This window comes from Hylobates moloch, unplaced genomic scaffold (assembly GCF_009828535.3).
Source record: "Hylobates moloch isolate HMO894 unplaced genomic scaffold, HMol_V3 SCAFFOLD_11, whole genome shotgun sequence".
NCBI lineage: Eukaryota > Metazoa > Chordata > Mammalia > Primates > Hylobatidae > Hylobates > Hylobates moloch.
This window is the reverse complement of record NW_026652286.1, coordinates 71,742,487-71,768,550: the sequence shown is the minus strand read 5'-3', so window position 1 is coordinate 71,768,550 and position 26,064 is coordinate 71,742,487. Positions and strand designations below refer to the sequence as shown.

General features: G+C 33.8%; 1 protein-coding gene across 1 annotated transcript in view; it reads right to left on the bottom strand.

The window, feature by feature from the left end:
* CNTN5 (contactin 5) overlaps window positions 1-26,064 on the bottom strand; it is a 1,349,686-nt gene that overhangs the window by 1,258,730 nt on the left and 64,892 nt on the right. The gene's annotated exons all lie outside the window — the stretch shown is intronic.

Sequence of the window (26,064 nt, the reverse complement as noted above, 5' to 3'; positions counted from 1 at the left end):
ACAGGGTGATTGTTCTCAAAATAGATCATTTTCAGAAACATATTTTTTCACCAAACCTCTTCTTTCATAAATGAGCCTATTTAAATGACATTTCATTCTAAAATCTTCCCTTAATTTTCAATAATTATATTTGCTCACTTCTTTTTTCTGAAAGTGCTAGCTGTGTCTCCTTCCTTTCTTTGCTTCTCGCTCTTTACCTTGCAGCTCTGTTATTCATGTGCTGGTATTTTATCTTTTTTTTTTTTTTTTTTTTTTCCTTTGAGACAGAGTTTCGCTCTTGTTGTCCAGGCTGGAGTGCAATGGCGTGATCTCAGCTCACTGCAACCTCTGCCTCCCAGGTTCAAGTGATTCTCCTGCCTCAGCCTCCCGAGTAGCTGGGATTACAGGCACCTGCCACCACACCCGGCTAATTTTTGTATTTTTAGTAGAGATGGGGTTTTGCTGTGTTGGCCAGGCTGGTCTCAAACTCCTCTCCTGAGGTGATCCGCCTACCTCAGCCTCACAAAGTGCTAGGATTACAGGCATGAGCCACCGCGCCCGGCCAGTATTTTATCTTTTCTAAGAATGGCATGCCCCTTGATGTCAACACTGATTTCTAATTTATATTTTACCTCTAAATTTTAAAAATGTATACTATACACAAGATATTATAAGCATTGTTATTACATTTCATTTAATTTTTCCTTATAAAAGATGTACAAGATAGTTATTTTTGTGCCCATTCCAAATGAAGAAATGGAAATTCAATTAAAGTATTTTGTCAAAAATGAAGTAGTTGACTAATTGCAGGAAAAGCCAGAACCTAGCCCCAGTCTTTCTTACTTCATTCAGGGTGCTACAGCAAAAATACCACAAACTGAGTGGCTTATAAACAACAGACATTTATTTCTCACAGTTTGGGAGGCTGAGAAGTCCAATATAAAGGTGTCAGCAGATTCTCTATGTGATGAAGGCCTGCTTTCTGGTTAAAAAGACCCCTTTTCCAGTGAAACCTCACATGGAAGAAGGGGGAAGGGAGCTCTCTTGAGCCTCTTTTATAAGGGCACTAATCCCCTTCGTGAGAGTTTTGCCTTTATGGTCCAGTCACCTTCCAATGGTCTCACCTCCAAATAGCATCACACTAGGCATTAAGACTTAACATATATATTTCAGGGACATACAAATGGTTAGTCTATAACACAGTCTGTTTGATACTCACTAAGCTGTATTGCTACTTATGACAACCTCTCATCTAGGGTCTTGCACATATATACACACAGATGCTTGACAGATGAATGTTTACTAGGAACAAACTTGAGTTCTAATTACCAATCAAGCAAGAATGGCTATGTATTGATTACTACTATATGCAAGGCTATTTTACTTTTTAAAAAAGAAGATAATTAATGAATATGCCTTTAATTCAAGTATTTTTTCATTAAATGTTTTAGGAATAAAAATGATACTTCTATAGCATGGTTTTAAGAATGAGGAATAAAGAAGGAAGGAAGGAAGGAAGGAAGGAAGGAAGGAAGGAAGGAAGGAAGGAAGGAAGGGGAGGAAGAGTAGAAGGAAGAGAAGGAGGAAGAAGAAAAAGAGGGGGGATGAGAAGGAGGGGAAGGGAGGGAGAAGAAAGCAAGAAAGGAAAAAAGAAGGAAGAAGAAAAGGAGAAGGAGGAAGGAAAGAAGAAGGGGGATGGGATGGGGAGGAGGAGGAGAAGGAGAAAGAGAAGGAAGGAAAAGGAGAAGAAGAAGACCTCTGAGCATTTCCAAAAGGTTGTCAGGTTCACGATTTAATAATTTCTTAATATGAGAGTTTCTCCACTATTATGACACTGCATCTCTAGAATGATATAAAGGGACTTTTGAAAGACCAGTAAATCCAATTTTAGCAAAGCACTTCCACATACAGTAATATTAAAATAAATCAGTACTGCAGAGCTAGAAAGACAAAGGCTGAAATGGATGTGATCAAAATTCACAGAGGTATCATGAAGATACTCTATGTAATTCAATTCAGTAAGAGTTCAAAAGGTCAATTAGGATCACCCCTTGGACAGATAAACAATAAGTAAAATAAATCACTACTGACAAGGACTATGAAATCTAATATAAACATTAAAAATACATGTGATTAAACATACACCAGCTACTCGGAGAGGCTGAGGCAGGAGAATGGCGTGAACCCGGGAGGCGGAGCTTGCAGTGAGCCGAGACTGCGGTGAGTTTACAGAGGATCTTATTTTTAAAGGTACAGAAATACCTTTTATCTTTTATGTAATAATTAAAATTTTTTTAAGGTTTTTCAGAGGCGATTTGTGTGCCATGCTACATACCTTTGGCTCACTCATGGTTTCAGCTATAGTTATGGTAGAAAATTCTCAAGTTCATTGGCAAAATTTCATTTCAAGGACATAAATATGACTGGAATTACAGGTAAGCAAACATCCCTGATAAAAGCCTTCAACCAAGGTATACGGAGTTAATAGAGAAATGCTTCAGCTAACAGCTTTCAAATAGGCAATTCTGAGGTGCATTTTATATATTTCCTCAGAAGGTTCCTATCAGGATTGAGTCTTAGTTGCCAACAGTAGTAACCAAGTTAGTCACATACGGTACTACTTTATTCCTTTTCCTTTTTTTCTGCCTTATTCTCCCCCTTTCCTCACTACTGCGTTCCATCATTACCTGTAAAATAAACTTCCCACACCGAAGATGTTAACTTAGGTCCTGCTTTCAAGACACTCATATAAATAATGGAAGTTATAATATAGAAGATAGGTTTGAGAAGAATTTAGATAAATTAAGGGGTGATAAGTGCATGGAGATGTTAACCTCTGTATCCATCATCAAAGAGGGAATATAATGTAACATATCACCAGTATGAGCACATTGAAGGTGTAATTGTTAATCTGAAAAAGATAGTTTTGATGGCATGATGCTTCTATATTCTGTGTGTATGTATTTTTAAAAGTACCATAGATTATATTTTAATTAATTCATATTTTTGCCTGAATGGGAAAATATCCATTTATATGGCTGCCTTTCATATGACTATTGAGGCAAATTTTAGATTTGACATGAACTTTGGCATTTACAAAAGAAGTAAGAATGCCATTTGTAAATTTCACCTCACTGTAATGTTTAGTACAATCCTATTCAAATTAAAAAGGGAGATAACTTTTTTTTAAAAAGGGGGGGTAGTAAAAAGAACGCATAGTCAGAAGATGTTTCTCATACCTGACTTGTAAGTCAATGTTAGACAAAATTTCAGTGATTACCATCTGCTGAACATTAGTAAGTTACTTTTTTTTACTTAGTGTAAAATTAGAATAAGCCAGCATTCAGTGCTGTAGCTTCAATATTGCTTTTCCAATATTGAAATTAACTCTAGGTTTAGATCCCTGAAGGGCACTTAAATGTAATTTGGTTAACTATCTCCTACAAAACTTAGTATCATTCATGGATTTTAAGGCTTTCAGGCGAGTGGCAAATGCATTATCTCTATAAATACCTTAGTCAATAATTGTGCCAACAAAAGAAACTTGTGCATTCAGAATTTAGCTTTGTTAATTCATTCTATAATAGAAAACTCATATTAAAATTATTTTTGTTTTAATAAATCTTTGTTTTGATACTTTCAATTAGAGTAATCATTTATGAGATTAATGTCCTGCTTTTTCTATTTATGGCAAATAAGCTAATTTCCTAGGAAAAAAGCATATTTCAGATTATGACATAAACTTCTTAAGATTAAGAATCCATTATTTATTTTTCCATTAAAATCTGTAAAGTTTCTATTAGAGACTCTATGTGTATAATAGACATTTATTACATTTTTATTGAAATAAGTTAACTTATAAACTGTAATGACCCAAATAAACAATAAAATTCAGTGTGGTATTGAAATCTTTGGTGTAATATATGTCTTTTCTACTTTGTTCAACATTTGTTGTAGGCTTTGATGAATACAGTTTTTATTAAAATATTTGACACTTTCTTGAATGTAATTTTCAGGTATCTATCTTATTAAAATAATTTTGATTACTTCTTTGTGGGAGAAGTTGAGTTATGCAATTTTCGTGTAGGAAATACAAGTAGCATGCAAAATAATATGCTTAGTGAACTGCATAGGTGATATTTTTGCTGGTAATCTTTTTGGAACATGATTGTCTAGGGTCATGTTAATTCATGTCGGAGGTCTAGGGTCATCCTAATTCAAGTGCTATCAGCAACAGGACTAAAAGTCTTATTAATTAGGACAAGTATAGAATTCACACATTTTTTTAAAGATGTATTAAATAGGTTCATAGTATTTAAGAGATCAGCAGGCTAGTACACTTTTCCTATTTTATCCCAAACTGTATAAATTTTATTTCCATGTGAATTTTATAAATTCCAGTGCAAACATTTTATTAAATATATGTATAATTATAATCTGATGTTTAAATATATTCCAAGATTCAATTTGTAAAATAGATTTCTAATAAGAAGATCTTGACTGCATTATTGAATTTTCAGCATAAGGTCACTTTTATATACTCCCACTGACTCCCTAATTTTCTATATTCCTTAATCCCTAAATTCCAACAGCACCTCAAAAAAAGTTCAACATGTATCACCGTAGACTGTGGAGAAGTGGGGAAACATCCTTCAAATGTCCTTCTTTTCTTGTAAAAAAGAAGCAAAATCAGGACAGAATTTGTCCCTTTTCCAAGTTTTTTGGCTAACCAACTCCTACACTCCTATTACTCCCAAGGATACACACACACACACACACACACACACACACACACACAAACACACACCACCTGCTTTCACTCATCCATCTTATAGACAAAGAGCTGACATAGACACAAGATGGAACTGATGGGCGTGTAACATGTGCGGTTTTACAGGGTCACCTGCTTAGATCCCACGCTTGTTTTAATATTCTGCTGTCACCATATTGAAATTATTGATAATATTTTAATAGCATCTTAAATTCTCATGTTGAATTGGGCCCTAAAAATATATATATCTACTCATGGGTAGACACAATTTTAAATTTCATTAATACTATCTATGAAAAACCTAAACAAATGAGAACTGTTTCCTAATGAATGAAACAATGAAAACATCTACATTTGCCAGAATGGGCTAAATTATGTTGCAATGACAAACTATAATCTCAGTGGCTTAAGAAAAAATAAAAACAAAGTTTGATATATTGGTCATGCTATAATGATGGATCTATTTCTATCACAGTTCAGCTGGGTACTCTGTTTCACATCACATCATTCTGTTATTCCTAATATCCATTTCTAAAATACTTTTAAACAATTTTAAAATAAGATGTGGAACACAGAGATATTAATATTTATAGTGATCAGAACCTCTTCCCAATAATGTAACTTCTTCAGTAATGAGAAACACCAACTTATCTTTTATAAAAGCTTCTAGAGTAATTATCTGCTGATAAGTGAATGAAAAACCAAAGGGGATATTTTCCCGTGTGAACGTGTGCTGCTGAAAAATAGTCTCAAATCCTAAATTACAGATGATGTTTGAAACAGTGTGATTCACTGTTAGTAAAGGTACCACATTTGGTACCTACACACTGGTAGTAAAAGTACCACATTTGCTGGTGGTTTGTGGTGTCCTTACAGCTATTCGCATCCCAAGGCCAACATTGCTTACAATACTTACAATGCAAACCGTTACTTAATGTTCATATAGCATGCTTTTAAAGGACATTCATATGTCATATAATATGCTTTGAAAAAGCGAGACATTCCACAGTAAGTCAGCAATCTGACATAACTGCTGATTACTTCTTTTCACCACTCCCCAGTCCGTAATCCAAACACTTGGCACAGTTTTTAATTCCACAGAATTATCATGCACTTTCTTTCCTTCACACGTGCTTTTCCCTCTGTCTTTATATTTGAGTATTCTTTCTTTCTCCTTGTCAACCCCATTCATCTGGTGTGGATAATGCATTCTTCAGTCTTCAACTAAAATGCTACTCTTTGAGGAAGTCATGGCAAGCCCTGTGCACTCTGAGCGAGGTTCCCTTCTTTCTCATGAGATATGCTTTCTCATCTCTTCAAATATCTCTTTACCTGCTCATGCTCTTCATTAGTCTATGAGTTCTGAGAGGACAGGGGTCTGATTATTTTGTTCACCAGTAAAAATTCAGCACTTATCATAATAAGCATTATTTAGATTAAATTTGACAGATCAGCTTATTAAAGATTCTAGGAAAAACAATGAAATGTTCATTTATAAGTTGAGACTAATGTTCTTTTTTTCATTAATTCTATATGTTCACATTAATATAGAGGTTTTGCTATGACTGCAAAGAAAAAGGAATTGTTTATGGTCACTTTTATATCTGTTACATATAAGCAATGCAGACTGTGTTTTACTGGAAGCCATTATGCCTAGGGAAGCAATATCCAGCAGCGGCTTGGAAGTAAACTGATAATTCAAATGCTGATGGTTCTATTACCTCTGCTTCTAACGTGATCTACAACTGTCTGTAATCACTTGGTATTCTTCAGACACATTTTGCCTATTTTAAAAACAAGAGTGATGGAATGGGATAGAAGAATATAATGGCATATCTGGTTTTAAGAGGCGGTTGCAACTTTTGAATCTGTGTGGGTGTGTGACCTTGGAAAGTCCCTTATGTATCTTCATTCCTAGTTTCCTTTTGTATAAAAATAAGTATAAAATATCTATCTAACAAATATACTGTAAGCACCACATGAAAAAATATACATGGTCATAGTGTATAAACTTCAATGAGTTCTATACAAATAATTTTAACAAATCAAAAATTTTTGTTTAGAATATACCAAACTACCAAAAATTACATTACTGATTGAAAAAATATATTTCTTTGTCTCTAGGAGTATAAAATATATATTTATATATATGGATTAATATATATATGACTAGATATATACACATGTGACAATATCAGATATTCATATATATTGAGAAAACATACTAAAAGATAAATATGTGTATATACATATACATATGTACATATACCATGTGTATATGTGTATATACATATACATAGGCACATACACTATGTGTATATGTGTATATACACTCACTTACATATGAGCCTTTTTTGTATATATATGCTTAACAAATGCTGTGGATAAGGATTGCAGAAATAACTTAAAAATATTAGATAAAAATAAATAATATTAAAAAATAAAAAATTCTAAGTTAAATACTAATTAAGTATTCACTTAGTTGATATAATCTTGGGGATCACTGTGCTGCTATCAAAACATATGTATAACCATGTTTAAGTATTGAGAAACCTAAAGAGTAATATAGATATTTAATTAGTGAATTTTCTTATCACATCTTCCATTTCTCATTAATTCAGCACAAAATCTATATTTCTGATTTTTTCATTTTCTATATAAAAGTTGTCAAGGTTAAAAAATCAAAGAGAGAAATCAAGAATCAACAGAAAGTTTTACTTAAGTCAAACCACTTTTATAAATCCATGAAAGACAGAATATTGGTATTTAGATACTACGTAACATTTTATATTCAGGTATTTTAGATATTATGTTTATACAACTAGAAATTCTACGATGTTTATAAAAATAAACTACATCATGGAGTGTATAGTTAAAAAAATATGGAAATGGGATTTACTGCACTTCTAGTAACGCCCCCAGTAACTCTCTCTTATGTTACAGAAATAAAGACCTAACCTTAAGAAGACTTATCTTTTCTCCTAAATGCCTGAATCCACACCTATTGTCCACGTTCCTATGGCTGTGTCTAATAAAATAACCAAGGAGAGGAGACAGCACATTGTTTTGCAGTCATCATATTTTATCTTAGGGGCAGCTTTCTAGGATCTAAATTAGATCAAAATCAACTTATAATTTCAAAATTTGCCTTTAGCATTAAAGTGTCTTTAGAAGTGGTTTGCTTTTTGGTGAAGGGTAAACTTACAAAAAGCCTTTTCTTATATGCAAATTCTAATAACTGTAATCTCTTTTGCAGGTATCCTTCCTTCCAAGTAATCTACAATCAACCATCACAACTGAGGAATTACTCTTATATTTTTAAATTATAAGACAATTAAACTTACTAAAAAGGAATACACACATCAAATGACTCATAGTCCACTTCTGCAAATATAATCACATTCCTTCCTCTCCAAATAAAAATCATGACTAGTTTCTTTTTTTTTTTTTTTTTCTTCTTCTTCTTTTTCTGAGACTGAGTCTCACTCTGCTGCCCAGGCCGGAGTGCAATGATGCGATCTCGGCTCACTGCAACCTCCGCCTGCCAAGTTCAAGTGATTCTCCTGCCTTAGCCTCCCGAGCAGCTGGAGCTACAGGAACGTGCTACCGTGCCTGGCTAATTTTTTGTATTTTTAGTAGAGACGGGGTTTCACCGTGTTAGCCAGGATGGTCCCAATCTCCTGACCTCATGATCTGCCCACCTCAGCCTCCCAAAGTGCTGGGATTACAGGCGTGAGCCACTGCGCCCGGCCGACACTAGTTTAAGATCCATTTTGTCCCAGATTTTTTTTTCTGCAATGTAGGCTTTAAGCTCATCGAAAATATTAATGTTAGTTAATATAATATATCCTATGGTGATTCAAGAATTAAGTTTCTTAGAGCTTAATAGCTATAGAGAAATAATTAAGCATGATTATTTATTAACTACATAACGACTAAACTAAAATATGTAATGTAAAATCTTAAAAGGCAGTACCAAGAACATAGGGATACTGCATACATTTTTCAGTGAAAAAGCAAAATGTTTTAAAATGTATTTAAAAAAAACAACAAATGATTTTAATCTTAATTTTGCATAAATGTGTTCATGTTATAGATACACTTTCATAGACAGCCACTTACGTACGTATGTATGTTCCACTATTTTTCTGTGCCAATGTCAGTTCTGTTGAACAAGGTTGTAACATATTTCTCTTTTATTATTCTTCAATATGCTAGGGGCATTATTTTCCAGCTTTCCTAGCACATATAATGAAAAATCTATATAGTTTTATGAGTTATAAGAAGGTCAGGGTAATAAAAATGAGAACATTTACAGCTATCACTTGTTTGATAACAGATAGCATTTTGGATAGGAAACTTCAAAGGTGACATTTTTGTTCTTCAATTGAGTTTTATGAATTTTTGGTTTATATTGCATCTCAGTGACTTTTGATCTTGTAGGATTAGTCTTGTACTGTTAATGTTACAAAAGATGTATATGATATTGTGGTTTCCTTTATTAAACAATTTTATACACCTAATAATAGCTTTTAGTGGACATCTGTGGAGTGCTCTTTAGAGGAATGATCATGTTACAATCTCAGTGCTATTGTGTTCTTTAAGTTATGAAGAAAAAGTGCATAATAACCCATTTCTCTAGTAATACTGATATTAGATGCTTTCAACAATGGAAGACATTACAATGAAATAACTTAAAAATAAGAAAATTATAGGCTTAATCTAACTGTTTAAGATATGTTAATTCATCCAGATAACTTAAAAATATGATATATACATATATATGTCTGTGTATAGGTCTATATCATAATGTAAATATTTAATATTTGATACAAATGACAACCAAATGTATTACTGTAGTATCTGAATAACACTTTTAAGAAAATAATTATAGGAACTACATTCCATTTTAATATTCTCCAAAATTGTACATATATATTAATTAATGTAGTCTGTAACAAAATTAGTTCACATATTCATGATTTTTATAATACTGCACACAGTTCCCAATGGCCCAATCATTAACATGTTCTTATTCTATAAGTATTTAAGCATATGTTTGAGTGTATTACACTAATGAAATTTTGTTACCTGCACTTTATTTTGTCTATACTTATTATTGTACACAAAATTTTTCTGCATATTTCCCATTTGTTGTATGGGTATTTACTTTTTGATCAACTTTAAGTGTGACGTCATGAGTAAAATCTTAGACTTTGGGCAAATCCTTCCTGTTTTCTATTAAAACTTTATGTCTCTTTCAAATCTCACTCAGATGACAAATGTTTTCCTCTTTCAGACTATTTTTAAAAAATAATTAACAGAGATTTTCTTAGACTATGAAGTTTGCAGATACTCCTCTTACGTTGTTTAACTTAGATTTTTCATGTGTGATTATAAGGGACTAACAATGTGATTTCTAATTGAAAATAAAAATTGTTCTAAGTCCTTAAATAGAAATTATTTTGTTTTTCTCCACAGGTCTATAGAGAAACTAGAAAGTATTAGCACATTCCAAGTTAACTTGAAATTCTGAGTGTATCCTCAGATTACTGTCTTGTCTCATGGGATGCTAGGGTTTCCTTATTAATTCTGTTTTCTTTCTAATTTTGTTCTAAGCAGCTTGTGAATCACATTACCCCAGACTCAATCTAAGGTTTAGGTTTTCCTACTACTTCTATTACCCTGGAAGTGGGCCCTTGACTGCGCATATATTGCAGACATTTTATCAGAAAACGACAGCAAAATGATGCTCTTGTCTTTGTCATGTTTGAAATTTAGAAAATTGGGTTAAAAAAATAAAAGAACTCACAAGCTCTGTTAAAATATCACTTAAGAGTTGCTGCATGACTAGATGCTAAGTATGTTGTAGGAGTATCATGCTGTAGGACTGGCTATGGATTCAAGATTCTGTGATATTTATTTAGGTAACATAAAACAATAATATTAACAATATTTATGGCACTTAGTACAGTTTAGCTCACTTATCATGTCCAGAACATAACACATTCTTTGCACAAGGAGATTTAAAATTTTAAATAAAGCCTTGATTACTACAGAAGATAGTTCCCTTATGTCATCTGTAATTTTTTTATGCTTTTGGTTACTACAGCCTGATTACTTTTTAAGCACTATGTTACCTACCTTACTAGAATTATCTCAGTAATCTACACAAATCCCATGACATAAGTGTACTTATTAATCTAATTTGCTGACAACTACATTCAAGTCTAAGGATACATAGTAAGTAGGTGCAGAGTCACAGTTCAAACTGAGATCTGGTTGCCTTCGTAACAAGAATGCTTAACTTCTTTTAGTGATGAGGAGACTAATGAGAATAGAGCAGATCAAGCGATTTCACAGCAGCAATATCACTTAGGTTACATCGGTGCATTGATTAACCGAGGGCAATTTTACCACTTCCTCACTAACAAGGAACATTTAGTAATGGTACTAATCTTGTCTTTATTTTAAAAGTTGCTATTTTGTTAATCATTAATTTTAGTATAATTTTTAATTGTTAAAAAATATTGCATTAAAATATTGTTCCTGATCAATCAGCTTTTGGGTACCTTCTTTAAATTTGTGCCCATGGCAAATGCCTCATTCACCTCACTCCAGTCCTGATCTTCTAAAAACATTTTTTCTTGCATTTTTAAAAATTATAATTGACAAATAACAATTGTATATTTTTACAGAAGGCAATCTGATGTTTTGATATATATATACACATTAAGTGTGTGTGTGTATATATATATGCTCGTGTGTGTGTATATATATACACACGTGTGTGTGTATATACTATACACGTGTGTGTATATATATATATATACACATACGTGTGTGTGTGTATATATATACACACATTGTAGATAGATTAAATCAGGTGAATTAACACATCCATCACTTACCTACTTATTTTATTGTAGTGAGAACATGTAAAATAGGTTTTGAAATATACAATAAATTATTAACTATGGCCATCATACTGTGCAATACATCTCTAAAATGTATTCCTTCTATCTAACTGGAACTTTGTACTCTTTGACCAACATCTTTCCTTGCCCCAATGCTACACCCGCGTTGGTCATCATAACTCAGGATGCTTCTGCCTTCTACTGGGTAGATGACAGGGATGCTGCTAAACATCCAAAAATGCACAGGACAGCCTCCAATAGTTATCCAGTCCAACATGTCAACAGTGCTACAGTTGAGAAATCCAGGGTGAGTGAGCTCTTCATGAATTACAAAAGTCTTTAATACTCATTAATTTATCCGATTCAACTACTTTCAACCATTATGTCAGATGACGTTTAAAAATACATTTAATCCCATATCTATCTCCATGTTTCTTCTCTTAACATTTGCTAGGATGTTTATTATGAATGTTTGTTTCTATGCATTTACTGATCAAACTGCATATATCAGCTTCCTAGGTCTGCCATAAAAGAATTCCACAAAATTGGAGGTTTAAAGCAAAAGAACTGTATTTCCTCATAGTTCTAGGGGCCAGAAGACCAAAATGAAGGATCAGCCAAGCCACAGTGTTTCGAAGGTAATAGAGAACTTTTCCTTGACTCTTCCAGCTTCTGGTGGCTCCATGCATTTTTCGGCTTAGGTATACATTTTACAAATCTCTGTCTCCATCTTTACATGACCTTGTCCCCTATGTGTCTCTTTCTCTATCTACATCATTTTTTTTGAAAGACACCTATCATTAGATTTATGGTTCACCTGGTTAAACAAGAAAGATCTCATATGAAGATCTTTAACTTATTTAAACATGCAAAGACCCTTTTTTCCAAATAGGGTCACAATCACAGGTGCCAGGGTTAAGATTTGGACAAATCCTTTGAAGGGCACAATTCAACTCACTACATTGGGATATTCATATTTGTGGAAATTTCCTTCATTTTATATTAATTCATGCTATAAATCTCATTCTAAATTGAAACAACAAATTGTTAAGGTCCACATGGGAGAATAAATAAGATGATGATGCGAAGAAACTTTTTAAAGGATAAAAATAATAAATATATTTGACCTGAAGAAAAAGATGTAAAGGAAAGGCAACAGCATTGCATAGGGGTGAGAAGAGAATGGCTATTCATTGAATGCCCACTATCACCTTGGTGCTGTGCTAGTATATACACACATTATACAAAGAAAACATAGTCAAAAAGTTTTATTCAAGCAACGACACAGAAACACATCATTGATATGGTTTGGCTGTATCCCCACCCAAATCTCATCTTGAATTGTAGCTCCCATAATTCCCATGTATTGTGGAAGATAAACTGTGGGAGATAATTGAATCACTGGGGTGGTTTTCCCCATACTGTTCTCATGGTAGTGAATAAGCCTTGCAAGATCTGATGGTTTTATAAGGAGAAACCTCTTTCGCTTGGTTCTCCTCTCTCTTGCCTGCTGGCATGTCAGATGTGCCTTTTGCCTTCTGCCATGACTGTGAGGCCTCCCTATCTATGTGGAATTGTGAGTCCATTAAACCTCTTTTTCTTCATAAATTACCCAGTCTTAGGTCTGTCATCATCAGCACTGTGAAAATGGACTAATACAGTAAATTGGTACCAGTACAGTGGGGTGCTGCTCTAAAGATACCTGAAAATGTAGAAGCAACTTTGGAACTGGGTAACAGGCAGACGTTGGAACAGTTTGGAGGGCTCAGAAGACAGAAAAATGTGATAAAATTTGTAACTTCCCAGAGACTCGTTGAATGGCTTTGACCAAAATGCTGATAATGATATAGACAATGAAATCCAGGCTGAGTTTGTCTCAAACAGAAATGAGGAACTTGTTGGGAACTGGAGTAATGGTGACTCTTGCTATGTTTTAGCAAAGAGATTGGTGGCATTTTGCCCCTGCCCTAGAAATTTGTGGAACTTTGAGCCTGAGGGAGATTATTTAGGGTGTCTGGCAGAAGAAATATCTAAGCAGCAAAACATTCAAGAGGTTACTTGGGTGCTGTTAATAGCATTCAGTTTTAAAAGGGAAACACAGCAAGTTTGAAAAATTTGTAGCCTGATGATGTGATAAAAAAATAAAAACACATTTTATAAGAGAACTTCAAGCTGGCTGCAGAAATTTGCATAAGTAACGAGGTGCCAAATGTTAATTGCCAAGACAATGGGGAAAATGTCTCCAGGGCATGTCAGAGACCTTTGCAGCAGCCCCTCCCATCACCCGCCCAGAGGCCTATGAGAAAAAAAAATGGTTTTGTGGTCCAGGCCCAGAAACCCCTGCTGTCTGCATCCTAGGTACTTGGTGCCTTGTGTCCCAGCCACTCTAGCCATGGCATAAAGGGGCCAAGGTACAGCTCAGATTGTGTCTTCAGAGGGTACAAGCCCCAAGCCTTGGCAGCTTCCACATGGTATTGAGACTGCAGGTACATAAAATCAAGAATTGAGGTTTGGGAACCTCCTAGATTTCAGAGGATGTATGGAAATGCCTGGATGTCCTGGCAGAAGTTAGAGGCAGGAGTGAGGCCCTCATGGAGAACCTCTGCTGGGGAAGTGCAGAAGGCAAATGTGGGGTTGATGCCCCCAGACAGAGTCCCTACTGGGGCACTGCCTCATGAAGCTATGAGAAAAGGGCCACCGTCCTCCAGCACCCAGAATGGTAGATCCACCAACACCTCACACCATGTGCCCGGAAAAGTCACAGACAATGCCAAACTGTGAAAGGAGTCAGGAGGCAGGCTCTACCCTGCAAAGCCACAGGAGTGGTGCTGCCCCAGGCCATGGGAGCCCATCTCTTCCATGAGTGTGACCTGGATATAAGACATGGAGTCAGAGGAGATCATTTTGAAGCTCATAGATTTGACTGCCCCACTGGATTTTAAACTTGCACAAGGCCTGTAGCCCCTTTCTTTTGGTTAATTTCTCTCATTTGGGACAGCTGTATTTACCCAATGTCTGTACCCCATTTTTTCTAGGAAGTAACTAACTTGCTTTTGATTTTACAGGCTCATAGGTAGAAGGGACTTGCCTTGTCTCAGATGAGACTTTGGACTGTAGACTTTTGAGTTAATGCTGAAATGAGTTACGACTTTGGGGGACTGTTGAGAAGGCATGATTGGTTTTGAAATATGAGGACATGAGATTTGGGAGAGGCCAGGGGCAGAATGATATGGTATATCTGTGCCCCCACCCAAATCTCATTTGAACTGTGGTTCCCATAATTTCCACGTGTTGTGGGAGGAAAGTGGTGAGAGATAACTGAATCATGGGGGCAGTTTCCCCAATACTGTTCTCATGGTAGTGAATAAGTCTCACAAGATCTGATGGTTTCATAAGGGGAAATTCCTTTCACTTGGTTCTCCTTCTCTCTCTTGCTTGCCACCATGTAACATGTGCCTTTCGCCTTCCACTATCATTGTGAGTCCTCCCCAGCCATGTGGAGCTGTGAGTCCATTAAACCTCTTTTTCTTTATAAATTACCCAGGCTCAGGTCTGTCTTTATCAGCAGTGTGAAAATGGACTAATACAATCATATTAATTTTTATTGCTTTTACAAAAGTCATGTAAGAAATATATTTCAGCACATTTCAGAATGACTCAATTTTCATTAGAGATTGTTCTATGTTTCTGTATCTCCAAGTGCATTTTACTTAATTTTCTTTAGTGTGCTATTTATATTTTTTATTTGTGCAACATTTATAAGTAGATAATATTTTATTGTACAGTTCAGTTTAAGTTTTATTTGAATATATTTTTATAGTGGTTTAAAAACCTATTATGGAGAAATAGCCTTTGTTCAACATATTTTATATTTCCTGCTCATCTAAATTATATTGGAGCCCAAAAAGTTGATTTTATTTTCTCCTTTATTTGTTTCAGCCCCTAAGACCTTGTTAAAGCTTAATAGAGAACTAATTACAAGTAATAATGCCATCCTAAAATACATTCAATTATTCTATGATATCGTTTCTAATTAAAAATTATAATATTTGATATAGAGTAAAAAACAAATGAAAGCCAAAAAACAATATATTTAGGATTTATAGTATGCATAAACACCAAGGTCAAAATAGGCTAACATTTATTTAAGTTTTATGTTAGATCAAGAAGTTGAAGAATATTGTTCTTACATGATTTGATTCTTTACCTTAGGTTCCCTCTACCTCTCTGGAATTTGATTTATACTATTTCTTATCTATTGTTTTCCTTGGGAGCAGGGCTGGCAAAGAAAGGGAAAGAGAAAGAAAGACAGAGAAAAAATATTTTAAACCACATATAGAAAAAATATTTATTTAGAAAGACAAGTGGTTTCCTCTCTCTTTAGAAATATTGTTTGCAGGTCCTAAAGAAGTGTTGATTGTTTTTTGGGTCATTACTTTATAAAAAATTTTTCCCAAATGTTTTATAATTTTAACTCAGATCCATACTTTTTCATAAAAAGTATGTTTTAAATTATGATTTAATGTACCAAGATACCAACATTAACTATGAAATAACAGAATACAATTTCAACCTAATCTGTCCAAATTTGATAACTATTTTTCTTTCAGGAAAATGTGCTTTGAGTTCAGGTGATTTGTAACAAAACATACCAACCTACTTTGAATACAGAAATAATAACAGCAATGGTAACAGCTAATGTTTATTGCCTTCTTATTAAATGTCAGTTTTTTCGAAGTGATTTATATGTATTGTGTCACTTATCATCATATCAACCTTATGGTTTAGGAAAGGTTTATTATCCCAATTTTACACAGAAAAACAGCAAATACTGGGACATCACAATTTCAAGTAAGGGTCCCAAGGCAACTTAGCTAGGAAGTGGGAGTCTGGGCAATGAACACAATACCAGATTGTATAATATGTGTGTAGAACTATGCTAAGTGCCTACGTTGTGTGTATGTATGTGTGTGTGCATGTGTGTGTGTGTGTGTGTGTGTGTGTACACACATTATGTTTTTATGTTGTATAGACTTTCCTGGGGTGACAGAGTGTGACTATGTAATGGAATTAACTATTATTTTGCAACATTATCTATAAATTTGTTCATAACAGTAAGTTCTCCAATACTACACAAAAGAAAAGACTCAGATATCAATATCCAGGTATTTTGAATTTGGAATGAAGAGAATGGTGCCTTTCAAGCTAAAATTTGTGGAGTATAGTCAAGGCTCATAAATTTGTATGCCTTGAAGTATTTTTTAGCAGAATTTACTTTTATACTAATATCTCTAAGATTAATTCATATTTGTTTTTCCCTGTATTAACAGTGGACATTATTTAAAAAATAAATCTATGAGATAAATGCCTACTCATAACAAACTCCTTTTGATTTATCTGGCAAATTTCTTGACTGAAAATTTCTGTGCAATGTAAGTGACATCCACAATTTCTATTCTCTACTTGAGTTCACAGCTGGCCCATGCAAAATAAGCCATTCTGTAGTCCATCTGTTCTAAGGAAGTGATTTGTAACAGCGCACAACTTAGACCAGTACTGCTTTATCACTAGAGTTGCAGTTTCTAAATAGATTTCAAAAATAATGATGTTCAGTTTCTACTTTTAGATACCAGTGAGATAACACCTGTCTAGACATATGGTCTCTGGACTGTGAAACTAAAGACAGCTGAGAAGCAGAAAAAATCAAGTTGGTGACTAGTGTGAAACCATTAGTATCTCTTGTGGAAACCTTTTAGTCTCTGAAAAATACTTTCTATTAAGACTTATGGGAAACTTAAGCATGCTATGAATATGAGTATAGACTAAAGCGATTGAAAGAAAAATGTACATCAGAGATTAAAGGAAAGTGACTCGTTATTGTATTTAAGAATTCAGGAATCAGATAATTAATATTTTATATTAAACAATCGAAGACTATCGTTTTCTTCCCTCAGAGACAAACAGCAGTTACTGGCAGTTTTTATTTGCCAAAAGTCAGACGATGAAAACCTTGTAGCAGAGAGCTGATTTTTCTCTTTTCATCCAGTTGTCCCCTGTGGTGTAGGTGACCTTATCATAAAGTCTTCTGCGTTTTCAGCCACTAGGGTTGTGGTGTATGTAAGTGGAAAATTAGTCTGGGTACCTCGAGGAAACAAAAAGCAGACTTCCAACCTGTACTGCTCTAATTACACCGTCTTGCACGGCCTACTTTGTCAACTATGTCGCTTCTCAAGGTTAATACCTGCTTCTTCAGGAAGAATACCATACGCCTGATGGAAATTCATCTGTTTCAATCCAGTTTACAGACCTAAACATTCATCAGTTAGTAAGTCAACAAATATTTTTTTATGACCAAAAGTCCAACTCTTTGAGATTATTGAAGCCATGAATGAGAAATATGTTGTCTCTGATCTGGTAAATGCTGCTTAATTATTTACTGGGAGAAGGAAACCTTTAGTCCCCTTCTCAGGTAACTACAGGGCAAATGAGGCATATAGAATTCTACATTTTCTAACAGAACTTAGATACAGCAAATTTGCTGAGGCTTAAAATTTAGTGTTTTTCACTCAGAAATTATATAAGGAGTATAATTCCCTACTAATTGTTTTTAGTTTAATGTTGTATTGATTTTTAAAATCTTATTTACTTCCTTTTCTCACCACTTTTCTTACTATGTAAACCGGCCTTTTACCTTCAGTTTATACAGGTTTCAATCCTAAGAGCAAGACATCACCTGGCTTAAAGTATAAATTGTTTTACCTATGTAGGAAAGACATTAGCATTTAAAACTAAGGTGTTTCTATTACCAAAATAAAGCAAATATGGTTCTTGAAAATAAATTTTCTCAAATTAATTGTATCAATAATGGCTTAAGTTTTCAAAAATAGACATAAAGGTTTTGGTGAGGCATTCTAATATTGATTCACCTAGAACATAGTAATATAGTTAAAATAATTTTTATAACTCAAAATATGAAGAAATTTATTATCTCTGTAAATGCATGGATGTTACAAAGTGGTATTATGCATCGTATGCTCTTATGAATTTGATTTCAAAATTATGTAAACATCACAGAAAAAAATCCTTATGATCTTAGTCAAAATTAAATCGCTGTAATAATGTATAGGTAAGTGAAATATATTCTGCCCTAGAGAAAATTTTCAGGTATTGAATTAGTGATAATACATCATATTTTTGCTTTGCTTGTTCTTCTCTTTTCCGGTGGAACATATATAATCTCCAACCCCCTCAGTTTGTACTCATATTGTCTAATAGTTGATGACTTTGATATATTTGTATGCCCCCTAACACTAAAAAAATTGTTGGACTGTATGTACAGGGCCATTGGATTAAAAGACACAAGGTGACATTTGGATAAAAGGATATACCAACGGTTTTCTTTATGATATTTATCTAACTCCAATTCTTTGGATTATAAGAAAAATGACCTCAGTGTAGATTGAACAATGTTTTTTAACGCAGACACATTACTTGCAAATATGCACAGAACATAGTGATAGCTAATAAAGTATAGCACTGTATACACATACACAACAGATATGATTGTGATTTTAAATTCTTATAACAGGACATTCCTCCTAATTAAATTTATAAATTGAGAACTACAATGCTTTTGAAAGAGTCTTGAAATCATTATCTGCAAAGTATATCAGCAAGGAAACTAAAGCCTGTCATATAATAAACTTAAGTCTTAATGCATCCAAATGCAAGCAGTATGACAGCGAGAAAAATCAGATACACCCTTCATATTTGTTCAGTAGACTAGTTTTTGAATGCCTTGACTGAAAAAAAATTGGAATGTTTTTGTGCAAAAAAAGTCTAATAATAGCCTAGTCCCAGTTAAGAAGATATAAAAAAAATAAAAACACAACTGGGTCCTAACGTCAGACTTGAAACCTTGGTCAAAAGTCATTAAATATTAACATATTTTACCACTTGTTTTTCCTATCTTAAAGAATTACCCTGGGGGTCAAATAAAATAAAACCTATGAAAACACTTTGAAATCTATAAAATCATAGACAACTCTGTGGCAATATTATATTCTGCATGTTTCTAGTTAAAAGGAAACAATTAGGCGACTGTTCTTCTCATCTTGGATGCTTATTTTAAATTACTAGCCCATTAAATTCATGAATCTCATCCATTTTATTTTTCCTGAAACAGAAGTATTACTTATTGTCACCAAAGTCATATTATTGTTTTCATCACAAATACTTTCTTTTTTTTTTTTTTATTATACTTTAGGTTTTAGGGTACATGTGCACAATGTGCAGGTTTGTTACATATGTATCCATGTGCCATGTTGATTTCCTGCACCCATTAGCTCGTCATTTAGCATTAGGTATATCTCCTAATGCTGTCCCCGCCCCCCCCACCCCCCACCCCACAACAGTACCCGGAATGTGATGTTCCCCTTCCTGTCATCACAAATACTTTCTATCATAGCCAAAAGTAATTGCATAGAAATGAACAAATTTTACCCTAAATTAGGCATTTTTACTAATTTTAATAGCTTTGTATCTAAAACCAATTATTTTTCAAAACCAATGAACTTTAATGTATATTAAGATATTTTTATCACATTATTTTCACAATTGGATACATTTATTTAACCAGTAGATATTTTTCAAGGAACAAAAGCATTTCCACTGACGTTATTGCAAGATATTAATTCAACTAAAACATCTATGTTGAACCATTCATGTAAATTAAAGACAATTTAAATATTGATGCTGTTTGAATAAAATTGAATGAATATCATTATATCATATTTAAAACCAATGCACTTAAACAGAATAGATGAAAAAGAAATAAAACCAATTTATATGTTGAAGGACTATGAATACTTAATTTTTTGAAAAATCACATCGTGTCTCTCAATATAAGTTATCTTGTTCTTGTCATTGCCCTCAACATAAAGTTCGTGGCTCCTGACTGCTCACGAAATAACGTCCAAAATACTTCGCTTGCCTACTAAATCTTTATCCAAACTACAGTCCCAATTTCATTTGTTAATTCTCCCCCTTTCCCTGCTTATACAACCAAATCTGTGTATGAGCTTCTACCACTATACACAGGCACTTACATCTCTTAGTTTCCCTCACTCTACTCAACAAGCCTGATATTAATGTACTTTTATGTCTTTTCTCCTACGTTTATCTTAATGGTGATTTTCTGCCCTTACTCTTTCTTGGCTGGCATTCCACTCATCACTCAGGAGCTACCATAAATGCTAGTATTTCATACATGCCCCAGGTAAAAGAAGTAACATCCATATAAGTATATATTTATAATGATTTGTACTCTCATTACACTACGGCCTATTGGATACATCTATCACTCTCACCATTTCGTATTTTCAATAACAGAGTACATAATCTCTAATTTACAGGGGCAAGAATAGTAAAATTGAAATACATTGCTTGGGGGAGGAGTAGAGGTAATAGTGGATGATTCTACATGACAACTATGCATTAGGTAAAACATTTCTAAATCATATATACATCAGAAAGGTAAGAATTTTATTCGTTTTGCATCAACCATATCTGATAATATGTTTTAGGTGTGGCCTCTTAAAGTAGTATACAGTATATTTAGTTTAATAATATGCATGGATTAGGGGAAATACCTAATGTATATGACGGGTTGATGGGTACAGCAAGCCACCATGGCACGTGTATACCTATGTAACAAACCCGCGTGTTCTGCACATGTATCCCAGAAGTTAAAGTATAATTAAAAAAAAAAAGATAGGAACCTAAAAAAAAATAATAATAATATGCATGGTTGTGGGGCCTATATGGAATGAAAGGTGGAAAATGTACTTTTACTTACCATGAATAAATGAATTATATTTAAAACAATATACCTTTACTTACCATAAACCTCCTTTCTCACACTAAAGACTGCTGTATCACCTGATCACACACAACTTTAAGTGCTAATATTGGGAGGCTCTTTAGTATCCATGGGAGAGGGGGTTGGTAAAAAATACTTGTAATTTACCACCTACCCCAGACATTCTTCCTTACTATTCAGGGTATGCCTATTTGACACAAACAGCTACTCATTCCATGGCCATTAATAACACTGTCACTATTGTTCTTCCTCTTGTGTAAATTTTTCTTTTTTCCTGACATGGCTGTTTTCTCTCCTGTATGCCACATGTTAGCGCTGTCTTATCTTTTAAGATATTACGAGACATTTCCATCCTTCTCAATAGAGCAGCACTCTAATCACTGAGATTTTATTTCTACCTAAAAATGGTCAGTTGGTCAGAAACTGCTTCTCTTATTCTACAAAGGGTTAATGTTTCAAAATTGCTTGTAATTAGAAATCCAAGTTCCCTCAGACTGAATCAATGTTTTAGATAGACATTAATTTAAATTATACATGGGTAGTACTACTAACAATAATGACATATTAATGAGATTAATCAATAATGCATTATATTGAAAACAGCATTTTATAATTATTATGGTTACTTTTGTGAGAATTATAGATATTAATGAACACAAATTACTTATGCCCATAGGACATTTGATAGATAGTGACAAAAGACCCAATCTTAATGGTAGTAGTGATAAGGGATTTGAAGCCGATTCTTTAAAGATAAATAGGTGTACTAACAGTATCTAATTGGGTAGAAATCATTAATGTTCAGAAATCTTTCTAGTATATTGTATTATCTTATATGTTATATATCAATATGTTATATATCAATATGTTATTTCCAAACGCCTCACAGAGTTTTAAGTACTTATTTGAAGTGATCGAGTATGGCCATGAGGCACAGGGGAAAGGGCACTAATTTGAAAGTCAGAGATTTAGACAAGTTATTAAATTCTCTGAGCCTGGGGTTCCTCATAAAGATAATTGTACTTGCCCTGACCTGCATTTCCCTAACTCGCCTCATTTGGTGATTTAAAATAAAAATAGAATGATATATTATGCCAGACAAAATGTAAAGGGCTATAAACTCAGGGGTGGTTATTATAAACTGTCCCTAAGTTTGTCACTGCTAATTTCACAAAAGTATTCATTTGACATTGCCTTTCTGCTCCTACATTCATCAACTTTGTGGACTCTGGTTAATTTTTCCTACCCTCTGCGTTGTAAATTTAGCTGGCTTTTAGCCTTCCCGACATGGGTCACATTTAATGTCAAAAGAAAACAACAGTTAGTCATATATTAACTGAATAGCCATATATTAACAACCAAAAACAAAATAATAAACAAAAAAAAACAGAAAAACAATAGCAACCCATTTTTAATCTTCTGATGTGTTGTCCAGCGTACATCAGAGACTGTCTGATTTATGCTTTGCTTCCTATCCTTCAGAGATTACTTCCTAGTGTCTTGCAACAGAGATCATAGAGAAATGCCCTTGTTAAAATTTAAAAACAAGTTATTTAATTAATATCTATTACAACTAAATTAAACAATAACTATGCCTTAGGAGAACTAATCCTGATTTCCACTCCTGTATGTGTAACTTTGTAAGTTTAAATTAGAGAAAAGTTGTTTCTACTCATCTATAAGTCACAAATCAATTAATAAAATTTCTAGGGTCCATCCTATATTTGCTCTTTCATTCAGCTAACAGCTATTTACTACATGTCCTAGAATAGAAATTCTATACAAATAATTTATCTTAAAATTCAAAAAATAATAAAATAAATAAGCAAAGAAAATTGGAAAACCCATTTCTTAAAGTAAAAATTGCCATTTTTGGCATTTAGTTTCTTAAACAGTTAATGTAAAAATTGCAAAAAAATTATTATAAAATACCAGAAAGTGCTGAAACATAGAAAGCGTACAACAAACATAAGCCTATTGGCTTACGCAGGAAATGAAACTAACACCACCCAGATAAAGCTACAATTATCATTAGATTTTTGAATGTATTTTCTGCATATGAATACAAACACGCATCTATAACAAAAATGGCACCATGATGTTTTGTAATATGCTTACTTTATTCAGTAATATAACATACAGCTTTCACCATTTGTAGATGTACATAAGTATCATAATTTTAATGACTTCATAGTGTTCTATACTTAAATCATATTTAGTTGGTTTGTAAATTAATGGATACTAAAATAGATTCCAATTTTTCAAATATTGTACATTTTTATTCATTGAGCTTTCTTTTACCCACATTCTTTCAAATTGGCCAGCTTTTTAGGCAGTTTTTTATAAGTGCAATTGATCAAAATTTTGACAATTTTTAATGCAAAAATAATGTAATAATATACACTCTTAAGTGTGATAAACTAAGTAAGTCTTTGTTCCATAAAAATGATGTAACTACTGTTGTCATACAAAAGCTCAGATATTTAGGAGATACACAGAATACCCAAGTACTCTGTATATCTTTGCACAATAAATCAAAATACAATAAATGAGGTATACTCGTATTAGCTATGGATTATAATCTGAGATGGATTGGACTACCAATTAACTTTTCTAAGATAAATTGTTAGAAAGGTTATATTGATACTACTTTTAAAAATTGCACCTAAAATACTGAAGAAGTCATATAATTATCACAGCTTTGCACTAAGCAACTGTTAGTAAAACAATAAAGCAAACAACAACAACAAAAAACACATTTTCTTTCTTTCTCATGTATTGGCTCCTGTTTGCCAAATTGGGGAAGAAAAATCATTATTAATACACCATTTAATGTCATACTTTATTATTCTGATTTCATTTAATCTTAATAAAAATGCTGTAATTTGGATAGCATTCCTCCAATCTTAAAGAAAATGAAATGAAGATTTAGGTATGTAAACTATTTGACCAAGATCATTGAGTTACTTTTGTTTTTCTCCATTTTGTTTTGGCTTTTTCTCCTCATATCCATTATTTGTCCTTCCTCTGCTCTATTCTATATCATAAATGGCCAACACATAAAAACCAGGTTGCTCAAGTTCTGTTGCCAACCAGCCTTTAGCCAATGAGACACCTAGCAGGAAACTGTAGGGTGACAAAAAGAAGCCAAAGTAAGTTCCCTTCCTCTGCTCTAAGCAGTATCCCCGCAGATGAAGTGCCTCTTCCGTGATTTCAGCTCCTGTTACACAACCTCTCCCTTGCCGGGTGCAGCTCTCACAAAGCAGCCTCACTATGATTCCAGCACCTCCCAAGTGGTGGCCTCTGCTCTGGAGCTCTGTAACACTCCTCATCTCTCTGACTTGCCAATCTTAAGGGAGGTAACAGCTTTCTACTCCGTGAATTTCTGGGTTGGTCTTGGTTCCTTGTGCCTTACAGACCTTTCAACAACTGTATCATTTGGTTCCAAAGCAAAACTAGCACCAGAGACCACAAAACTATTTCACATTTGTTCTGTTTTCCTGATTAGCCCCAATAGCATAATGAGTAATCAAATCCAGGTCTACCTGGATTCAAGGTGTGCAGTTATTCCAGTTTTTCATGTAGGAATTTCAACGTAATTGCTAATCCTAGAGCAAAGGGGAAAATGACCAAAGTAATAGTAACAGAACCGCAAGTGGTAGGAATTGTTTGCTCAGTCTATAAATTCTTCAGTTTAGAAAGGCAGATACACACAAATGGCACATCCCTATCACTGTCTTTGATTTAGGTCTCAGTTTCATTTCCTGCATTTCCTGCAAAGTCAGGAATCTTTCACAGACATAAGACTTTTTTTTTTTTTTTTTGAGACGGAGTCTCACTCTTTCGCCCAGGCCGGAGTGCAGTGGCAGGATCTCGGCTCACTGCAAGCTCCGCCTCCCAGGTTCACGCCATTCTCCTGCTTCAGCCTCCCGAGTAGCTGTGACTACAGGCGCCCGCCACCACGCCTGGCTAATTTTTTGTATTTTTAGTAGAGATGGGGTTTCACCGTGTTAGCCTGTTTTTGGTGTTTTTTTTCTGGTGAGCAGAATACATCAGAAATTACCTTCCTGGAAGTATGAAGTACTTTGTCCTTTGACACATTTCTTTTTTTTTCAGGCTATAACTTTTTCTTTTTCCTTATAACTAAGATCCTTTATATAGCAACATTTCACAACATACTTGCATAGGTATAAGGGATTTGTGGATTTTGTTCTGTTATTGTATTTAGCTGTCTTTATCACATGATCTGATGAGCAAATAATTTTAAAACTTCACAATGTATTTCACTGGCTGAAATTGATTAATAATTAATAAGTTATTATGTCACTTACAGCTATGAACAGAGTTAATGCTGAGAAAACTGTAAAATTTAGTAAATCTTTGGCATCCCCAATTTCTCCTTCTGTGCCTTTTACTACCTTTCTGTTTTATAAGCCACAACAGGCACATAATAACTTCAAGGGGCTGCTGATCTACTTAATTTGTAATAAGACATTCCATTTAAATGAAAAAAATTC